Source organism: Heterocephalus glaber, unplaced genomic scaffold (genome assembly GCF_053883595.1).
Source record: "Heterocephalus glaber isolate CG9 unplaced genomic scaffold, H.glaber_assembly_v1.0 deba00001813, whole genome shotgun sequence".
NCBI lineage: Eukaryota > Metazoa > Chordata > Mammalia > Rodentia > Bathyergidae > Heterocephalus > Heterocephalus glaber.
In genome coordinates, this window is record NW_028258484.1 from 3,938 (window position 1) to 12,189 (window position 8,252).

The 8,252-nt window shown below is 39.7% G+C and overlaps 1 pseudogene; it reads left to right on the top strand.

Moving 5' to 3' along the window:
• Positions 1-881: 881 nt before the first annotated feature.
• Positions 882-1,684, top strand: LOC101712152 (cleavage and polyadenylation specificity factor subunit 5 pseudogene; annotated as a pseudogene).
• Positions 1,685-8,252: the final 6,568 nt, after the last annotated feature.

Consider the following 8,252-nt stretch of genomic DNA (forward strand, 5'->3'; position numbering starts at 1 on the left):
CATCCTGCCTCAGCCTCCCAAATGCTGGAATTATAGGCTGACTACCACAACTGGTTTATTCCTAGGTCTGTCTTTCTTTTTTTTTTTTTTCAGACAGGGTCTCTTGAAGTTGTCCAGTCTGGACTTAAACTTGCAAATTCTCACCTTGGCTTCTCAGATTGTTGATATTACAGGTGTGTACCACTATACCAGGCTTAAAATTTTTTTTAAAGAAATGTTCTCACTCTGTTGCTCAGACTGACCTCAGACTCTGCTCAACCATCCTCCTGCTTCAGCCTGCCAAGTAGATGGAACTACAGGTGCATAATCACAACCCCAGGGTAAGAAACCTAAAGTAGTTTAAACCTTCAGTATATCATGATACAGCTATATAAAACAATATCAGAAGGCCAGGTATATAACTCAGTGGCACTGCGGCTGCCTGGCAAGCACAAGGTCCTGAGTTCAATTCACAGTACCAAAAAAAATCAGAGATCATTACAACGATGGTGTAAAAGAATATTTCAAACAACAAAATAATATTCACAATTATTAAGCTAAAAGACAAAATTACAAGCTGTGGATCAATGGCACACGCCTGCAAGACTAGCATTCTAGGAGCACAAAGCAGGAGGATTGAGAGTTCAAGTCCAGCCTGGGTGATTTAGCAAGGCCCTGTTCAAAAATTTTTAAAGATAATAATAAATCTTGTTAATGGCAGGTGGTGGCTGCTGAGTGGAATGCAGGTAATCATGCCCACGTGGGGAAAGTCTCCCCTGCCTCCAGCTCTCTGCTCACAGCCAGGGCCAAAGCTCACCCACAGGTCTGTGGTACCCCCCCTCCAGTCACTCCCATTCGGTCAGGGAGTCCACCAGCTCAGCTCACCCTGGAGTACACCCTAGCCTCTTACCAACACTTTCAGCACAAAAGAGCCACTCTGTGAAAAGGACAGCTCTATTGCAGCCAGATTTCAGTGCATGAGGAGGAATTTGATAAAATTGGAAAAAGGAGGACTGTAGAAAGGAAGGATGCATGCGCACCAGCTTCCCCGTGTTACTGCTGCAGCTGGGAGTAACTTTCTTCAAGTTACTTGTTCAAGAACGTAACCCACGGGCCGGGGATTTAGCTCAGTGGTTTCGTCGCCTGCTGCGCAAGTGCAAGGACCCGAGTTTGATGCCCAGTATGGAAAAAAAAAAAAAAAAAAAGGACATAACCCAGGAGATTAAGTTGAAGGACTAAAATGCTTAATGATAAAGCTACTGGGCACCAGGATGGAGTCCTGCAAGACTAGATCATCAGTGAATCCACTGGTAACTGGTGGGCACCAAACTGAGTCTCCTCAGTATGTATATATTCCTGCACATGGTACAAAGCCTGAGGAACACAGGAAGTTGCTTCTGGTTCAGGTTCAAGAGAAAGCCTTGTTTGCAGTCTCTAAACATTACAAGCTAGTAGCTGCACCATTGTTTGAACTATGTGACAGTGCACCAGGATATGGACCTATTTCCAGACTTCCGCAGCTATTCCGTAGGTTCAATTCCTTATACAACTGAATTCCTGCACAGGAGAGAAGAAAAAGAAGCCTTCTCTGTGGGCACAGCTTTAAACAGCGTAGAATAAATGAGATGGAAAGTTGGGCATGGTAGCACATGCCTGTGACCCTAGCACTCAGGAGGCTGAGGCAGGAGGATTGCCACAAGTTCAAGGCCAGCCTGGGCTACATAGTGAAGTTCAAGGCTAATCTGAACTACATAGCAAAACTCAGTCTCAAAAAACAAACCAAAGGGCCGGGAATTTAGCTCAGTGATTTCACCGCCTGCCTCGAAAGCGCAAGGTCCAGAGTTAGATCCCTGGTACCAAAAAAACCAAAAAAATAAGGTAGAAAAGATTTTTTATTTTATCTCTTCCCCCAATCCCTAAACTTTCACCTTCTCTCTATTATTTGAATAGTAAATTAATATGAAGAACTAAACAGTGATGCAAACAAATGTGATATTTACTTTTGATTCTACTCAATTTTTTGTACATTAAAGAAAGTGAACTTTGTATTTTTTAAATTTCTCCTTAATCTTTTTTGAAAATTCTTTTTAAAATAAATAAACAAAATAAAATCATAAGGGGTAGGGATGTAACTCAGTGTGAACACCCTGGTTTAATCCTGTGTCCAAAAAACAAAAAAAAACCCTTTTAAGTGACTGGAGGGGGTGTCTTTAAGGGGTTGGGTTGTTATAAAACTTGATTATAGGACTTCCAGGAAGATGACAGAGTGGTGAGCAACAGAGAAAGAGACTCTCTGAGCTTTGGTGTCCTGATACTGGAATATAGCAGTGTGGGGAGGAGAAGGTGGAGGGAAGTGGTTCCCTGGGACCCAGGAAAGATCTGAGGCAAGAATTGAAGTCTACAGGGAGAGTGAAGAGAGAGACTTTAATGAAGAGGAGGGAGGCACCAAGCAGCGCTCTCTTCCAGAGCTCAGACTCTCCATGAGGGAACGATGAGCTGAACCTGCAGTCACACAGTGACTACTGATGACCCAAGAGAAATGCACAAGTGGAAAGAAGCAGTGGACGAACCGGACTGTAGTGGCTGGTGAGTTGTCTGGGTTCAGACGTCACCCAGGAGAGGATGATTGGCTGGCAGCCATCTTGGAGGGGGGCCAACTGAGCTCAGAACTCAGAACAGCTGTGAACAGACTCCATCTGGTGGCTCCCAGTGCCTCTGTGCAGGTACTGAGTTCAAGTTAGCAGGAAGTCAGGGAACAGAGTTCAAACTGGCAGGAGACACATAGACTGTTGTAGGTTCAAGGAATCCAGTTCCAGCCTCATTGCCAGAAACCAGCATGAACTTTAGAGGAACTAAAGGGGCAGGCTGGCTGGGATTATCCACTACCCTGCCATGAAGCTGCAGCTAGCTTGCTGGGATTAATCAATTTGGCTCTGGACTCTGTTTACCCACATTGTCTGACAGTGACAGCAGAGACATTCGTAGAATTGGACATTTTTGGAATTTTAAATCTTTTTTTCCCTCTTTTTAGTTCTTCTTTTATTTTGTTTAGTTTTTTCTTGATTGTTTGAAAAGTTTCTAGTTCTTTGTGGTGGTTGTTCTGTTTTGTTCTTGTTTTCATGTTTTCCTTTTCTCTTTTCCACCTGTCCTCTTCACCAGTTTCCTAAAGTCTGTCCTCCAGCCTTGTTTATGATCTCTTTCTCTTCTTCTATTTGTTTTTTACCCCCTAAACCCTTTTAATAACCCCTTTTCCCCTGAGGGTAAAAATGCCATAGTAAGGGCTACAATGTGTCATTTTCTAGGCTGTATTCGATGTTACTGTCGATTATACTACTTTAGCCAAGGTGACATAATTGTGCTAATCAGTTGTTCCTCCTGGTATACCAAGACTAGGATTCCCTAAGGATCTTAAAAAAAAATTATAGGCCAGTGCCAAAGAACTGGCAGCTGGCCCAAATAGGCAGAAACTTCTCATCCCCGATAAATTGAAGAGGGAGGATTCTGCAAGACTCAAAACCCAAAAGCTAGTTACACCTGGAAGACACTTCTAAGAAGTAGTCATTTCTTAAGGGTTCTGAATACTGGCAATAAAGCTACTCACCATAAGCAATTTACAATTCAGGAATCAAACATTTTAAAAACAAAAAATGAGATGCAACCCCCACAGACTTTCAGCTCACCAAAGGCAAATCCCAGGGGCAATGAAGTGGAACAATCTGAAAGCCACCCACCTGGACTCTCTTGAAGTGGTAACAGCAAAAGTAACAAAGCAAATGAATGAGGTGCTAGAAAAATTCAAAGCAGAAATAATTTCCCAGATAACTACAGAGATGGTGACCAGAATGAAAGATACAGATCAAAAAATAGAGAAGCTCAGGAACTTGATGGAAACCATGAGTGCCTAGCGTAGGAAAGAAATGGAATCCATGAAACAGATGTAAACAGATATCCAGGAGATTAAAATTTCCATTGAAAGTATGTGCAGCAGAATGAGCCAATATGAGGACAGAATATCAGATATAGAAGACAACCTGCTGTGCAAGCACAAGGACCCCAGTTCGATCCCTGGTACCAAAAAAAAAAAAAAAAAAAGAAAAAGAAATAGAAGACAGGATCATGGAAACAATCCAAGAGGAAGAGATAACAATAATAAATATATATGCACCAAATACCAGTGCACACAACTATTTAAAACAAATATTAACACACATGATACCGAATAATTTCTCTGGTGTGAGAAACTAAAAGTGTAAATAAGGATCAAAATGTATAATTGAGAATGTGAAATAGGAAGAAAAGGTCTAAAGGGGTAGGGGAAGTGAAAGGGGTAGAGGAAAGGAAAAAATAAGAGAAAAGGAAAAAATGAAAACAAAGTCTTTGTAAATAGGGAGGGCTGGAGGGCTTGACAAGGATGTCCACTATCACCACTCTTGTTCCGTATAGTTCTGGAAACACTAGCCACAGCAATTAGACAAGAGAAAGAAATAAAAGGAATAAGGATAGGAAAGGAAGAAGTTAAATTATCATTATTTGTGGATGACATTATACTCTACATAGAAGACCCAAAGACTCCACCAAAAGACTTTTAGATATCATAACCAAATTCAGCGGCATAGCTGGATACAGAGTCAACACTCAAAAGTCAACAGCCTTCTTGTACATGAATAACAAACTCATGGAGAGAGAAATTAGAAAAACAGTCCCTTTCACAGTAACATCCCCCAAAAATGAAATACCTAGGAATCAATCTAATGAAGTAAAAGATGTCTACATTGAGAACTACAGTACTCTGAAAAAGGAGATTGAAGAGGATATCACAAAATGGAAAGATATCCCTTGTTCTTGGATAGGAAGAACCAATATAGTGAAAATGGACAAACTTTCAAAATTGTTATACAGATTCAATGCAATCCAATCAAAATCCCAACAGCCTATCTCACAGAATTAGAAAAAAACAATCCTAAAATTCATTTGGAACCAGAAGAGACCTAGAATAGCAAAGGCAATTCTGGGCAACAAAGGCAAGATGGGGGATCATAATCCCTGGCTTTAAATTATACCACAAAGCTACAGTGAAAAAAACAGCATGGTACTGCCAAAAGAAGAGACCTGAGGATCAATGCAACAGACTAGAGGATGCAAAAACAACTCCAGACATACTCAACCACCTTATCTTTGACAAAGGAGCCAAACACCTTCACTGGAGGAAAGATAGCCTCTTTAATAAATGGTGCCGGAAAAACTGGGTTTCCACATGCCGAAGATTGAAAGTAGACCCATATCTTTCACCACACACTAACCTAAAATCAAAATGGATTAAAGATCTAAGTATTAGAACAGAAACACTGAATCTGCTGGACGAGAGAATTGGTAGAACACTTGAGGACATAGGAGTAAGCAAAGACTTCATGAATAAAACCCAGACCGTACAGGAAATACTACAAAGAATCAACAACTGGGACCTCATGATGCTTTTTTTTTTTGGTACTGGGGATCGAACTCAGGACCTTGGGCTTGGGAGGCAGGCAGCAGAACCACTAAGCTAAATTCCTGGCCCATGGGACCTCATCTTATTAAAAAGTTTTTGCACAGCAAGAGAAACCACCAACAGAGTGAAGAGACAATCCAGAGTGGGAAAAAATTTTTACCAGCTATTCAGATAAAGGACTATTATCTAGAATATATAAAAAACTCAAAAAAAGCAGACCTCCCAAATTTAAATGCAATCCAAAACTGGGCATCTGAAATAAGACACTTCTCAGTTGAAGAATTAGAAACAGCAAATAAATATATGAAAAAATGTTCAACATCACTGGTCATTTGTGAAATACAAATTAAAACAATGCTGAGATTCCAGAAAGAATGGCTGCTATCAAGAAATCAACCAATAACAAATACTGGAGGGGTTGTGGGGAAAAAGGAACCCTTCTCCGCTGTTGGTGGGGAGTAAAGACTGGTGCAACCACTGTGGAAATCAGTGTGAAGATTTCTCAAGAAACTAAAACTAAAGGTTCCATTTGACCCAGCAATACCATTTCTTGGTATCTTCCCAAAAGAATTAAAAGCATCATAGGGCCGGGGATTTAGCTCAGTGGTTCCGCCGCCTGCCTCGCAAGTGCAAAGACCCGAGTTTGATCCCTGGTACCGAAAAAAAAAGCATCATACCACGGTGATATATGTACATCCGTGTTTATAGCAGCAGAGTTTGTGATAGCTAAATCTTGGCAACAGCCCAAATGCCCATCAACAGATGAGTGGATAAAGATGCGGGGTTTTTTTTTTATACAACAGAGTACTACACTGCCATAAAGGATGAGCTTCAGACATTTATAGCTAAATGGATGGACCTTGAGACCACACTCTTTAGTGAAATAAATTGGATGCATTTTTAAATACTGCATTGTTTCTCTGGGATGAGAAATCAAAAGTGGAAACATATAATGGACAAATATATAATGTATAATGTATGTTGGGAAATGGGAAGAAAGTGTTTATATGGGAAAGGAAACGAGGGAGGAGGGAAGGAGAAAGGAAGGGCAAGAAAAAAAGTGAAAAAGGGGGGAATGGGATAAAATAAAATTTATTTTTTAAAACCTTGATTATAGGGCCAGGGATTTAGCTCAGTGGTTCCGCTGCCTGCCTCACAAGTGGAAGGTCCCGAGTTCGATCCCCAGTAGCAAAAAAAGCACTTCATTATAATAATGGTTGTACAAATACACATTTTTTTCTTGGTGTTAAGGCCTTATACATGCTAGGCAAACACTGTGACACCAAGCTAGAGCCCCTGCCCACAAATACAGATTTTTGTGAAAACCTATAGAAGCGTACATAATAAGGATAAATTTAAATTGTGTAAACTATACCTCAATAAAGCTTTAAGAAGCAGAGCACAATAGAAAGGGGACCAAAAGATGGAGGAAGGGAGAAGGAAGGGGAGGAAAAGGGGTAAGATGTGCTATGTACATGTACCAATTCCCCATGATGAATGTAATCACTATGTACTCCAAACATGTACTGATAAAATTTTTAAAAATAAAAAACCAGACACATCCCACGTGCGGTGGCACATGCCTATGAACACAACACTGGGAGGGTGAGGCAGGAGGACAAATGCATAAACTGGACAACTTAGTGACTTAGTGGAACCCTGTCTCAAAATAGAAAATAAAATGGGCTGGGGATGTAGTTCAGTGTGAAGGCCCTGGTTTCAATCCTAGGCACAAAGGAAAAAAAGGCACAAAACAGTTTTTCTGAAATTCTTTTAATATAACATTATTTATATAAATTACAAAGAAAAAGACTGAAAGGATATAAAACAAAGTGTTAATAAGTTAAACAAACGGTGGACCATTTTCTTTCATCTTATCTACATTTCTAAGTATTTTATAATAAACATTCATTTTGTAATAAGAAAAAAACACACAAGCTATTTTTAAAGTTATTAAACCAGTTTATACAATTATCTAGGGCTGCTAAAAGGCTATTCAGGTCCTATAAAACCTTCAGTAGAGCAAATTAGGATGCAAAGATCCTTCTGTAGGCTTCAGTTCCAGAGTACATGCTTAAAAAGCCCACAAGTCTCAAGGACTGGAACTTAAAGAAAAGCATGAAACAATTAACTACCTTTGTCCTGGGCTAACACCCAAGGGAATAATCCAGAATGAGTGCTTAACCTTTAGCTTAAAACCATGCCACCCACTGAGCTAGAGCGTTATCATTATTCACCACCAGAGGGACCATATACTTCTCTGAAACAGTGTAGTATAAAGTCTGACACCAGAGAATTTGCAACCATCTCTTCCAAACTTCTAAAAACTTGTACTAGAAGCATCAAAAGATGGCGAAAAAAATGAGGCCAAAAATGAGTTTTACAGACCAAAGATAACTATAAATATCAAGTTTAGGATTTTTTTTTTTTAAGTACAGTATTTCACAAAAAAGGCCCAAGGGCTGGATATTGTAAGTGGCTCCAATTATTGAAACTAATATAGTAATTTTAAGTGAAAACAGAGATTCAGCTTTCTGCAAGAAAATATGTAGTGGAACTGCTGAAAGGAACACACAGCTTTTAGTGTGTGTGTGTGGGGGGAAGCCCTTACATAAAAGAATATGTCAGAAACAAATATGAATCAACCATCGTATGTGCAAATAGCTGACCTTGATAAATGATAGCAATCCTTGTACTTGTTTTTTGGAAAGGAGCTTTTGTTCAAAATGTCTCAAAAGTATTTTGTCTTCAAATAAAGTATATGTTCACAATCTTTTTAATTAAT